Genomic DNA, 15,233 nt, shown 5'->3' with positions numbered 1-15,233 from the left:
GAGAGAATATCGGACTTAGAAGATAGAGCACAGGAAAACATACAGTCAAACCAAAGAAAAGAAGAGGAAATTAGAAACCTAAAAAATATTGTTGGGAATCTACAGGATACTATTAAAAAAACCAACATTCGAGTTCTAGGAGTTCCTGAAGGCATGGAGAGAGAGAAAGGATTGGAAGGCCTTTTTAGTGAGATACTAGCAGAGAACTTTCCAGGTTTGGAGAAGGACAGAGATATCCTAGTACAGGAAGCTCATAGAACCCCCAATAAACATGACCAAAATAGATCCTCACCACGACACGTGGTAATTAAACTTACCACAGTGAAACATAAAGAAAAGATCCTAAAATGTGCAAGAGAGAAACGTCAGATTACTCTCAGAGGATCTCCAATCAGACTCACAGCTGACTTCTCATCAGAAACCCTACAAGCTAGGAGGGAATGGCGAGACATAGCACAGGTGCTAAGAGAGAAAAATTGCCAGCCCAGAATATTATATCCTGCCAAGCTCTCATTTGTGAATGAAGGTGAAATAAAGACCTTTCATAGCAAACAGAAATTGAAAGACTTTGTGGCCACTCGTCCGGCCCTGCAAAAGATACTTAAAGATGTGCTACACTCAGAAACACAGAAACACGGCCATCAATATGAAAGAAGGGAAAGGAAGAACACCTACCAGTAAAAGAGCATGGGAAGCTCAAAGCATATACTAGAAAATATTTCCGGGAAAATGGCAGGGCAAAGTCACTACGTATCAATAGTCACATTGAACATTAATGGTCTGAATTCTTCAGTTAAAAGACACCGTTTAGCTGACTGGCTCACAGAACACAACCCAACTATTTGTTGCCTACAAGAAACACATCTCTCTAACAAAGAGGCATGCAGACTGAAAGTGAAAGGTTGGAAAAAGATATTCCATGCCAACAGAAACCAAAAAAAAGCAGGTGTAGCCATATTAATATCAGACAAAATAAACTTTAATACAAAAACTGTTAAGAGAGACAAAGAGGGACACTATATAATGATTAAGGGTTCAATTCAACAGGAAGATGTAACTATTATAAATGTATATGCACCTAATTACAGGGCACCGGTCTATTTAAAAGATATGTTAAGGGACTTAAAGGGAGATTTAGATTCCAATACAATAGTACTGGGGGACTTCAATACTCCACTCTCAGAAATAGACAGATCATCCGGACAGAAGATCAACAAGGAAACAGCAGATTTAATTGACACTATTGCCCAAATGGATCTAACAGATATCTACAGAACTTTCAACCCTACATCTACAGACTTCACATTCTTCTCAGCAGCGCATGGAACCTTCTCTAGGATTGACCACATACTAGGCCATAAAGCAAGTCTCAGCAAATTTAAAAGAATTAGAATCATACCATGCAGCTTCTCAGACCACAGCGGGATGAAGTTGGAAATTAGCAACTCAGGAAACCCCAGAAAGTATGCAAACACATGGAGACTGAACAACATGCTCCTGAATGAACACTGGGTCATTCAAGAAATCAAAAGAGAAATCAAAAACTTTCTGGAAGTAAATGAAGACAACAACACAACATATCAAAACTTATGGGATACAGCAAAAGCAGTATTGAGAGGCAAATTTATAGCAATAGGTGCCTATACCAAGAAATTGGAAAGGTACCAAATAAATGAGCTTTCAGCGCACCTCAAGGACCTAGAAAAACTGCAGCAAACCAAACCCAAATCTAGTAGGAGAAGAGAAATAATTAAAACCAGAGAAGAAATTAACAGGATTGAATCCAAAAAAACATTACAAAAAATCAGCCAAGCGAGAAGCTGGTTTTTTGAAAAAATAAACAAAATTGACACCCCATTGGCCCAACTAACTAAAAAAAGAAGAGAAAAGACCCAAATCAATAAAATCAGAGATGAAAAAGGAAACGTAACAACAGACACCACAGAAATAAAAAGAATCATCAGAAATTACTACAAGGACCTGTACGCCAGCAAACAGGAAAACCTATCAGAAATGGATAGATTCCTGGACACATGCAATCTACCAAAATTGAACCATGAAGACATCGAAAACCTAAATAGACCCATAACTGAAACAGAAATTGAAACAGTAATAAAGGCCCTCCCAACAAAGAAAAGCCCAGGACCAGATGGATTCACTGCTGAATTCTACCAGACATTTAAAGAAGAACTAATCCCATTTCTTCTCAAACTATTCAGAACAATCGAAAAAGAGGGAATCCTCCCAAATTCTTTCTATGAAGCCAGCATCACCTTAATCCCTAAGCCAGAGAAAGATGCAGCACTGAAAGAAAATTACAGACCAATATCCCTGATGAACATAGACGCAAAAATCCTCAATAAAATTCTGGCCAATAGAATACAACAACACATCAGGAAAATCATCCACCCAGACCAAGTGGGATTCATCCCTGGTATGCAGGGATGGTTCAACATTCGCAAATCAATCAATGTGATTCACCACATTAACAGACTGCAAAAGAAAAACCATATGATTATCTCAATTGATGCAGAGAAAGCATTTGATAAAATTCAACACCCTTTCATGATGAAAACTCTAAGCAAATTGGGTATAGAAGGAACATTCCTCAATATAATCAAAGCAATTTATAAAAAACCCACAGCCAGCATCCTATTGAATGGGGAAAAGTTGGAAGCATTTACACTGAAATCTGGCACCAGGCAGGGATGCCCACTCTCACCACTGCTATTTAACATAGTTCTGGAAGTTTTAGCCAGAGCCATCAGACAAGAAAAAGAAATCAAAGGAATACAAATCAAGAAGGAAGAAGTCAAACTATCCCTCTTTGCAGACGATATGATTCTGTACTTAGAGGATCCAAAGAACTCTACTAAGAGACTATTGGAACTCATAGAGGAGTTTGGCAAAGTGGCAGGATATAAAATCAATGCACAAAAATCAACAGCCTTTGTATACACAAGCAATGCCATGACTGAGAAAGAGCTGCTAAGATCAATCCCATTCACAATAGCTACAAAAACAATCAAATACCTTGGAATAAACTTAACCAAGGACGTTAAAGATCTCTACGATGAAAATTACAAAACCTTAAAGAAAGAAATAGAAGAGGATACCAAAAAATGGAAAAATCTTCCATGCTCATGGATTGGAAGAATCAACATCATCAAAATGTCCATTCTCCCAAAAGCAATTTATAGATTCAATGCAATCCCAATCAAGATACCAAAGACATTCTTCGCAGATCTAGAAAAAATGATGCTGAAATTCATATGGAGGCACAAGAGACCTCGAATAGCTAAAGCAATCTTGTACAACAAAAACAAAGCCGGAGGCATCACAATACCAGACGTCAGGACATACTACAGGGCAGTTGTAATCAAAACAGCATGGTACTGGTACAGAAACAGATGGATAGACCAATGGAACAGAATTGAAACACCAGAAATCAACCCAAACATCTACAGCCAACTTATATTTGATCAAGGATCTAAAACTAATTCCTGGAGCAAGGACAGTCTATTCAATAAATGGTGCTGGGAAAACTGGATTTCCACGTGCAGAATCATGAAGCAAGACCCCTACCTTACACCTTACACAAAAATCCACTCAACGTGGATTAAAGACCTAAATCTACGTCCTGACACCATTAAGTTATTAGAGAACATTGGAGAAACCCTTCAAGATATTGGCACAGGCAAAGAATTTCTGGAAAAGACCCGGGAGGCACAGACAGTCAAAGCCAAAATCAACTATTGGGATTGCATCAAATTGAGAAGTTTCTGTACTGCAAAAGAAACAGTCAGGAGAGTGAAGAGACAACCGACAGAATGGGAAAAAATATTTGCAAACTATGCAACAGATAAAGGGTTAATAACCAGAATCTACAAAGAGATCAAGAAACTCCACAAAAACAAAACCAACAACCCACTTAAGAGATGGGCCAAGGACTTCAATAGACATTTTTCAAAAGAGGAAATCCAAATGGCCAACAGGCACATGAAAAAATGTTCAAGGTCACTAGCAATCAGGGAAATGCAAATCAAAACCACAATGAGGTTTCACCTCACCCCGGTTAGAATGGCTCACATACAGAAATCTACCAACAACAGATGCTGGCGAGGATGTGGGGAAAAAGGGACACTAACCCACTGTTGGTGGGAATGCAAACTGGTCAAGCCACTATGGAAATCAGTCTGGAGATTCCTCAGAAACCTGAATATAACCCTACCGTTCGACCCAGCCATCCCACTCCTTGGAATTTACCCAAAGGAGTTTAAATTGATAAACAAAAAAGCGGTCTGCACCCTAATGTTTATTGCAGCACAATTCACAATAGCTAAGACCTGGAACCAACCTAAATGCCCATCAACGGTAGACTGGATAAAGAAATTATGGGATATGTATTCTTTAGAGTACTATTCCGCAGTAAGAAACAACGAAATCCAGTCATTTGCAACAAAATGGAGGAATCTGGAACACATCATGCTGAGTGAAGTAAGCCAGTCCCAAAGGGACAAATACCATATGTTCTCCCTGATCGGTGACAACTGACTGAACACCAAAAAGGAAACCTCCTGAAGTGAAATGGACACTATGAGAAATGGTGACTTGATCAGCATAGCCCTGACTGCTAATGGACAACTTAATACATTATCCCTCATAGTATTTTTTTTTTTTTGTCTGTTCTACTTAATATGACTGGTTTAATTCTGTAATTATCACACAGTTATTCTTAAGTGTTGAAAATTAACTGAAATGTGATCCCTGTTAAACATAAGAGTGGGAATAAGAGAGGGAAGAGATGTATAATTTGGGGCATGCTCGGGCTGACTTGCCCCAATTGGTAGAGTTGGAAACATACCAGGGGATTCCAATTCAATCCCATCAAGGTGGCATGTGCCAATGCCATCTCACTACTCCAAGTGATCAATTTCAGTTCACAATTGATCATAATGAAAGGACTAAGAGTCAAAGGGAGCACATAAACAAGTCTAGTATCTGCTAACACCAACCGATAGAATAAATAAAGGGGAGAGTGATCCAACATGGGAAGTGAGATACTCAGCAGACTCATAGAATGGCGGATGTCCTAAATAGCACTCTGGCCTCAGAATCAGCCCTAAAGGCACTCGGATCTGGCTGAAAAGCCCATGAGAGTATTTCAGGCATGGAAAGCCAAGACACTCTGGCAAAAAGATCTCTGTGAGTGAGATCCCAGTGGAAAGAACAGGTCTTCAAAGAGGGAGGTGCCTTTCTCTGAAGGGAGGAGAGAACCTCCACTTTGACTATGACCGTGTCTAAACAAGATAAGAGTCGGAGAACTCAAGGGGCTTCCATAGCCTTGGAAACTCATAACTGGTGCATAGGGAGATTACTGATGCCATAAACAGGAGTGTCAATTGGTAAAGTCAACAACAGGAGTCACTGTGCACTTACTCCTCATGTAGGATCTCTGTCCTTAACGTGCTGTACACTGAGGCTTAATGCTATAACGAGTACTCAAACAGTATATTTCACTTTGTGTTTCTATGGGGGTGCAAACTGTTGAAATCTTTACTTAATGTACACTAAACTGATCTTCTGTAAAAAAAAAAAAAAAAAAAAAAAAAAGAAAGAAATTATCAATTCCCAACTTGACTCTCACTGGGATTAAACATGACAATAGGTCTGATCTGATTTCATCATCATTTAAAAAAAATCATCTATTATTTTTCACTTTATGTTTCTGTGTGGGAGCAAACTGTTGAAATACTTACTTAAGGTATACTAAGCTGATCTTCTGTATATTAAGATAATCGAAAATGAATCTTGATGTGAATGGAAGGGGAGAGGGAGTGGGAAAGGGGAGGGTTGTGGGTGGGAGGGACGGTATGGGGGGGGAAGCCATTGTAACACATGAGTCGTACTTTGGAAATTTATATTCATTAAATAAAAGATAAAAAAAAATAATCCTATACAACGCTTGTTTTATAAAAAACAAAAGGGGGAAATGCTAGTGAAACATGACATCTTATCTGAGGTGCCATCCTGGGCCCTGGGCACCATCTTAGACTCTGGCCCAGTCACCATCTTATACAATAAGTTTTGGTTTCTTTGGTTTCAATTTCCTAAGTCCAGCCTGGTTTACCAGAAATCAGGTGACCAAAAGGGCCATTCATACATGTTGCCTTCACCCCACCCAGTGGAATTTACTGTTCTTTCTTCCTTATCTCTGCTAAGCTATGTAAGAGCTGTTCTCCTAGTACGGGCTACTGTTTCTCTTATGCACGGAGAAGCAGCCTTGTTGGCCGACAATAAGCTTTCCCTTACTGCGGTGTTTAGTGTGTTTTGTGGTGGCCTTTTCAGTCTGTTTCCCTTATCGGTTAATGTTAATTTGACTGTATATGAGACCCTAAATTTAAAATAATTTTCTCTCAGTACTTCAAAGATACTACCATTGAAAAGGCTGTTGATGGTGCCAGCCTGGGGGTGTTGTAGGTTAAGCGTCTGCCTGTTGTGCTGGCATACCATATAGGTGCCAGTTCAAGTCCCAGCTGCCCTACTTCTGACCCAGCTCCCTGCTGATGGCCTGGGAAAGCACTAGAAGATGGCCCTGCACCTACCTGGGAGACCCGGAAGAAGCTCCTGGATCCTGGCTTCAGATCAACCCAGCTCCAGCTGTTGCAGTGGGTGGAAGACCTCTCTTTCTGTGTCTCCCTTTCTCTAACTATGCATCTCAAGTAAATAAATAAATATTTTTTTAAAAAAGTAAATGGCTGTAGGCTGTTGCTATTTGGTCATTGTATCTATTTCATCATTAAGGTTATCCCAATTTAATCTGACACATTTCTCCCATTTATAACCTGCAGATGTAGTAGGCATATTTGCATATTTCCTTTAGCATTTTATTTTTCTATATGCTCCTTTTCTTTTCTTTTCAAAAGTAGGCATAGTAGAAGAACCACTTCAAAGTTCTTGGAAATGTAAGGAAATTTAGCAGTCTTAAAGCAGAAGTTAGAGTACTGGAAGTTACCTGGAAAAGAGGAATTCTTAAGGCAAAAGTAAGTGCTGACTTACTTGAATGAAAGAATGAAAAGAGTCAAATATTGGATCTCAGCACAATGGCACAGCTGTGGAGAGAAGCTCATTCTTTGTGTCTGTGTTAAAAGCTGATGGTATTTCTTTGGTCTGTCTCGTGGGTATAACAATAGCCATATTTGCCTGAAAGGTAAAGAATCAGATATAATTAGTGCACACCATGTTTATTTCTCCAAAAGCTCGTTTTGCTCAAAATACTCCTTTTTTGCCTTGTTTTGTGAGTATCTCTAAGGAAGCAGTACAGAAGTTTTCCATTTCAACTTTATGATGCAAAGGCTTATTTTACCATTTACACTCTGAAGCTTTTTGCAAATATGTGTGATACAATGATTTATGTTGTTTAAAATTTCCTTGAAATATAATTGATATATGCTGATTTACCAAACTATGCACAGAAAACTACTTTTGAATTTAAACTTTACCCAATATTTTGTATTTATCCACTTTTGCAATTTTATGATATTCTTGACAATTATATTACACATTGATTATAAAAATAATGAAAAATGTATCTAAACAGAAGGAAAATGAATCATATATTTTATTATTGAAAGTAGGAACAACAGTACTTTGGTATATGCACATTCAATTTTTTCTCTAAATCTAATTGTATTAAGATTTGAGGAGAGGAGCCTTGTTTACTGGCAATGTGTCTAAGACTCCATTTGAAACCACATTTTTCTTTATGTTTTATTTGTTTCCATAACTGTAATTTTAGCTTTTATTTAATGAGTCTTTGAATACAGTATTGCATACAGGAAAGGGATTATGAATCTCATCTACTCTGAATCCAATTTATATCAGGAAAATAAGGATTCCTTCTTTCTTTTTTTTTAAAAAAATATTTATTTTATTTGAAAGAATTAAAGAAAGAGGGAGGAAGTAAGAGAAAGAGAGAGAGAGAGAGAGAGAGATAGCTACCATCCATGTGTTCACTCCCCAAATAGCCGCAGCTCACAAAGACTGGGTCTGGATCAGGCTGAGGCCAAAAGCCAGGAGCTTCATCTAGGTCTTCCATGTGGATGGCAGGGCTAAAGCACTTGGGCCATCTTCCACTGCTTTCCCAAGCACGTTAGTAGAGAGCTGAATCAGAAGTAGAGCAGCCGGTGTCTCGGGCAGCAGTTTAACTCACTATGCCAAAATACCATCTCCAAGTGTTATTTCTCTCCTGGTTGTATTCTGCTTAGATAGCCTGGCTCTGCACTAAGTTTTTCCATGGCTTTTCTTCTTGCAGGGTAGTCCATTTATGGGTAGCACTGAAATCATCTGAGGTCTTGTTAAAACCGTGGGCCATACCATAGTGTGTCAGAATCAGTCTGCCCTTTAACTCCACCCAAGTTGTAGTTGATAGGGACTTCAGGGGTCCCTGGAAAGGAAAGGGAAAAAAATAAACCATACATGATATAACCCTCCAATGTTGCATCAGCCAATGATAGATATGTTTGATCACTCTACCAATTTCCCTTAGGCACAATAACTTACTGCAGCTCTGATCTCTGAGCGGTTCATGACCAGTGCTTCTGTTTTCACCTCATTAGCATATAAATGAACCAATTAAATTACTTACCCATTTACAAATGCATAAAAACCCTTAGACAGATCTATCCAAAGGCCACCCTTTTTGGACCCCTCCTGGTTATCAGTAGCCTTTTCTTTCACTCAATAAACTTTTTCTGATTTGCTTACTGTTCCTTGTCTGTTTGCTTTATTCTTCATGGTCTCAGGCCAAAAAGCAAGTGGAGAAGAAAAAAACCTGCCTGCAATGTTTGTGCACAGCTACAAGTTTGTCAAGTTTTCCTGATCTAATCTCTGGCTCTCCAAACACTCTGCAAGCACTAGTCCCTCTTTTGCCCCTTGCAACCTAAGGATAGTAATGTCTTCCCATTCAAATTCTACTCTGGAGTTAATCTCCCTCATTCTTACTGGATTCCTGTAGCCCTACCACCATAAATACCACATTCAGGAAAATCTCTTTAAATCCCCCACACGTGTGTACTTTTGTTTTCTTTCTAGGAACCTAGATGATACCTATTCCAGACTAGACTTGAGGGTGAGCAGAGGACTGACAGAATCCTTGCTCTACTTTATTGCTTTCTGAGGTCTTTAAGTTCTGAATTTATAACTTTCCATTTTACATTTGCTACCAAAGCTAATCTCACACACTCCATTGAATCATTCTGAATGCTAGAGTGGCATGGTTGATATTTTGCATTGTAGTTTTCAACTTTTTTAAAGATTTTATTTTATTTTTTTGAAAGACAGAGTTACAGAGAGAGGTAGAGATAGAGAAGTCTTCCATGCGCTGGTTCACTCCCAGATTGCCACAATGCCTGGAGCCACGCCAGTCAGGAGCCAGGAGTTTCTTCCAGGTTCCCCATGTGGGTGCAGGGGTCCAAGGACTTAGGCCATCTTCTACTGCTTTCCCAGGCCATAGCAAAGAGCTGGATGGGAAGAGGAGCAGCTGAGACTAGAACCGGCACCCACATGGGATGCCGGCACTTTAGGCCAGGGCTTTAACCTGCTGCGCCACAGCACCGGCCTTGTTACAACTTCTTGTACATTATGGATTTCCCCCATCAGAAAGAATTCTGTTAGATATGTCAAATAATATCATGCATACATTTTATTTTCATAAATTATCTCAATAAACCCTGACAACAAACTCATGTTATACTTTTTGGAATAAGAACACTGAAAAAGAAATTCACCAGGGCGGGTATTGTGGCCTAGTGGGTAAAGCCGCCACCTGCAGTGCCAGCATCCCTTATGGGTGCCAGTTCTAGCCTGGCTGCTTCATTTCGGATCCAGCTCTCTGGTATGGCCTGGGAAAGCAGTGAAGATGGCCCAAGCCCTTGGACCCCTGCACCTACGTAGGAAACCCAGAAGAAGTTCCTGACTCCTGGCTTCGGATTGGCGCAACTCCAGCAGTTGCGGCCAATTGGGGAGTGAATCATCGAATGGAAGACCTTTCTCTCTCTCTGCTTCTCTTTCTCTATGTAACTCTGACTTTCAAATAAAATAAGTAAATCTAAAAAAAAAAAAAAAAAAAAAAGAAAAGAAAAGAAAAATGAATTTACCTAACTTTTCCGGATCACAAAACTGGTCCTTGCTAAGGCTCTCTGATTCTGTAGGCCATTCTCATGACAGCAATGGTGAAAGGCCTGCCTACACACTTTTTTTCCCCACAACTTCCATGTAAATATATCCTGAGGAACACAGTTAATTTCTGAGTATACACGTTATTATTCAATCTTGAAATATACAGCAGACTCCTAATTATTCTGATCTTTGAATCTTGGTCAAATAGCCAGGCATTTACGCTCTTTGAAGCTCATACTTTTCTTGTTAGTGCACCACCTCTATTCTCAGCACTTACAAAGCCTTTGCATTTCAATAACTGACAATCTCAAGTCTCCGAAGATAGGACTAAATCACAGAACTAAGTCACAGTTTTAACTGCAGCTAGAGGAGTACATTTTTCTTAAGATTAAGAAACAGTGCCATATTTCGTGAGCCTGCTGTCATGCTCAACCGTGTATGCCAAGTGAAAAGCCTGTAATAAAATACCAATGACATCACCTAAGACATTTTTTAAAAACTTATGAGAGAGAGAAAGAGAGAGAGAGAGAGAGAGAGAGAGAGAGAGATCTATTTTGCTGGTTAATTCTCCCAGTGCTTACCATAACCGAGGCTGGGTCAAGACAGGAGCTGGAAATTCAGTCCAGGTCTCCCAAATGGGTGACAGGGACCCATGTATTTGAGTTGTAACCTGCTGCTGCCCAGGATGATCTTTAGTCAGAAGCTAGAATTAGAAAGTGGAACTTGAATTAGAACTTAAGCACTCTTCTCTGGAATGTGGGTGCTCCAAACTTCTGTTTAAATGTTAGCCCCCAAGAACACATTTGGATCAACCTCATTTCAAATCAGAATACTACACTTTTCACATTTTGATATAAAATGCTTGAATTTTCTATTGGGTACCAGACACTGTGAGATCTGCTTTCAAATGGATTGTCACATTAAATCTAATTACAAGTTGAATGTTAAGTACTACATTCTTCTCATTTTACAAAACTGCAAATTGAAGTTTTCTAACATGTAAGTTCAGCCCCCATAAAAGTCAAACAACGCAATATGTGAACAAAGAGGAACTCTATTGCATTTCTATGGAGTATAAGTGCACAGCCATTTTAGAGAACTATTTGCTAATAGTCAGAGAATTTGAAGATGCAACTTCCCATAATATGACAGTTACACGCAGTCATGCATTGCAAGGAAACTCTTTCACACTGGGTATGTCCACTGTGGACACAGTTGTAATAGTGGTAAAATGGAAATTATTTCAATGCTTAACACAAAGCAAATGCAATAAGCTATATTTGTATATATAGAGCAGCTGCAATGAATATTTTAAATTAACTGTAGATATCGAAATGAAAAAATCTCAATATGAAACAGTGAAAAAAGGAATATATGAAATGGTTGTACTTTATGAACATTCATTTAGAGTTGTTTTTTTCTTTCTTTATTTAAATAAGGTGAAAGGATTTCATGTATTTTATATTCAGTTTTAGGAACATAATAATTCGCACTATCCCTTCCCCTGTTGTTACTTCTCTCTTAATTTTTGCAATGATAGATTTCATTTTACTTTATAATCACATGCTTAATACTCTACTAAGTATTCAACAAGTAGTAAACAGAATGATCACTGTTCCTCAAGAGCTCAGACAAGGGCTATAAACAGTAATCAAATCTCAAGGTGCCAATTTCATTCATATACATTACATTTTTTGTACTACTTATACTAGTTACCAGAAAGAAGAGAAAACGTAGTTTTCTTTTTGGGGACTGGTTTGTTTCACTAAGCATAATGGTCACCAGCTGCCATTTTGCTGTGAAACACAGAATTGTTTTTTTTTGACAGGAAGAGTGGACAGTGAGAGAGAGAGATAGGGAGAAAGGTCTTCCTTTACTGTTGGTTCACCCTCCAATGGCCGCGGTGGCCTGCACGCTGTGGCCAGCGCAAGGTGCTGATCTGAAGCCTGGAGCCAGGTGCTTCTTCTGGTCTCCCATGTGGGTGCAGGGCCCAAGCACTTGGGCCATCCTCCACTGCACTCCCTGGCCACAGCAGAGAGCTGGCCTGGAAGAGGGGCAACCAGCACAGAATCCGGCGCCCCAACTGGGGCTAGAACCCGGTGTGCCAGCGCCGCAGGCGGAGGATTAGCCTAGTGAGCCGCGGCACTGGAGGAAACACAGAATTTTATTCTTTTTTATGGCTCAGTAGTATCACATCATATATTTATAACACATTTTTATCTGGTCATCAGTTAGGGGGGATATGGATTGATTCTTTATCTTAGCTATTGTGAATTTGAGTTACTATAAATATAGGAGTACAGATACCTTTTTAATAAGCTGATTTCATTTCCTGTGGGTAAATTCCCATAAGAGCAATGGCTGGGTCATATGGTAGATCAACTTTCAGATTTCTGAGGAATCTCCCTGCTGCCTTCCATAATGGTTGAACTAATTTACATTTACACCACCAGTGTATAAGGGTGCTTTTTTCTTCACATCCTTGTCAGCCTTTGTTAATTTTTTTTTTTTTATGATAGGCTTTCTAGCTGTGGTAAGTTCAAACCACATTGTGGTTTTTATTTGCATTTCCATGATGCTTAGTGATCCTGAGCATCTTTTCATTTATTTGCCATTTGTATTTCATGCTTTGAAAAATGCCTATTCGTAGTGTTAGTTCATTTCTTAACTGGATTGCTTGTTTTGTTGTCGCTGAGTTTCATGAGCTCTTTATGTATTCTCGATATTAACCTTATATCAGATGTATAGTTTGCAAATATTTTCTCCCATTCTGTCAGTTGCCTCTTTACTTTGTTGAGTATTTTCTTTGCTGAGCAGAAACTTCTTAGCTTGATATAATCTCATTTGTCTATTTGTGCTTTTATTTTCTATGCTTCTGGGCCTTATTCAAATCTTTCCCTAGGTCAATATCTTGTAATGTTTCTCCTATGTTTTCCTCTTATGATGTAATAGTTTCAGGTATTAGGTTGAATTTCTTGTCAGCCAATTTTGTATAGAGTATTAGGTCGGGGTCTTGTTTTCATACTTCTGCATGCAGAGATAGAATTTTCCAACACAATTTGTTGCAGAGACTGTTCTTTAACTGGGGATTGATTTTAACTAGTTTGTCAAAGATTAACCAGTTGTAGATGCAAGAATTAATTTCTGGAGTTTCTAATCATTTCCATTGGTCTACGTGACACTAGCAAAACTTCTTAAATGAATGAAAATAAAACTGGGGGATCTAAAAAAGACCAGAGAGTTATACCAGTATTAGTATCCAAGTACTTATATGTTTGTTTGATCTAGTAAGATGTTACCATTGGGAGAAACTGGGTAAATTATATTCAGAATTGCTCTGTTTAATTTCTTACAAATGCATGTGAACCAATAATTGTCTCAATAAAAATTTCAACTAAAATATTTTAAAAATAAAAATTAATTTTAAATGCAATGTTCCCTCAAGTATACTTAAGATGCAATGGCTTTAAAAAATAAAAAATAAATAATAAATTCACAAGGATTAAGAAAATGTGCAATGATTGTCAAAAAAACTCTGCTTTGCTTTGCAAGTTAATTTTTTATAAATAGCACTTTTATTCCATGGATATAGCATGTATAAATATGTATATATATATGTATATTCAATAAGTTCATGGAAAATACTGATTATGAAAAACTACGCATTGAGTGAAGCATCTTTGCACCAAAATAATTTATCTCTTAATTCCATTTTTTGTGATTTTTTTAAAGTATTTTCTATATGCCCTAGGTTTGCCTGTTAGAAAACAAAATGACAAAGTATATAAGAAAATCACCACAAAAGGTATGTGTATTCTGGGAATTATAGATGTAAACACGGTCCTCATTGGACTCATTAAATGAAGTTAAAAAATTTAAGCTCAAAATCTATATAAATGGACTTTAAAAACCATTCTTATAATATTTAATAAAATTTTAGTCAGTAATATGCATTTTGATACAAAAGTTTGCAACCAGAGTAACTAAAGCCTGGTCTTATGCTAACTCATAATAATCTTTAATACCTGAAATAAATGTAGAGTCCCAGTTAGGACTCAAAACTCCCAATCTGGCATCTCTCACAACAGGGCCCAAAATCTGATACATGCTCAGAGAGAGTTTTAGTGGTACAACAAAGATTGAGGATTGCTTATTTGAATGATCTTCGTTGGCTATCACAGTTAATGAAATCAATCCAACTACAGTGAGCACCTTATATATTATTTGCATTTTAAAGTATTAAAATCCATTCTCCTTTAGTCTAGTGGGCTGTATTGTGTCTAACTGGGCATGAGTAAGTCCCTATGTGTAGCCAAGTGAGACCATTAAAGCGCCTCTGATGTTTACACCCTAGGTGAGCTTAAGAGCAATTCAAGGGACAACAGGGTTGGTGAACATGTATATTAGTACAAAATAATGTATGCATGTGAAAAAATGTGTTGTCTTAAGTGAAGGCAGAGATGCTCATCATATCGCCCTAGTAATGTCTAGCTCATAATAATGTACAAAAAACATATTTTTGTTAAATGAATGCGATCCCTGAAGCATAATATAGGGACAGAGCTTGGGAGATACTTTCTAATGTACCTTTTAACCAGGCCTTGGAATAATTAACATTTCTTACTGGCAACCACAATAATAATGTAAGGTAGATGTATAATTTCAAAGTCTTTCCACATCCCAGCACTGTTTTTTGAGATCACCTGATTTTAACCCATATTCAGAACTGTCTTGCTGGGCTAATGGAGAGTCATGTGGTACACATCAGGGGGCAGTTAAATAGGGTTGCTCCTGCTGCTTCTCTGGTTGCCCAATTACCTGACTGACTCTTGGAAGTTATAGCTCATGGAATCCTAGAACTGGGCACACCAGGGCACTTGATCAGAGAAACGTGATTTCCCAGGCTCAGAAACCACATTTTAGCTCTATCTCAGACTGAAGCAAGCTCCCAGAATGATTTAGCATACAATATTTTAAATAGCTTCAGAAAAATGCAAAACTTCCTATCACTTTGAATGGTGCCTGTTACTTTGTAGAACACCTGGCACTTAAAT

This window comes from Oryctolagus cuniculus, chromosome 3 (genome assembly GCF_964237555.1).
Source record: "Oryctolagus cuniculus chromosome 3, mOryCun1.1, whole genome shotgun sequence".
Lineage (NCBI taxonomy): Eukaryota > Metazoa > Chordata > Mammalia > Lagomorpha > Leporidae > Oryctolagus > Oryctolagus cuniculus.
This window is presented reverse-complemented; position numbering follows the sequence as displayed.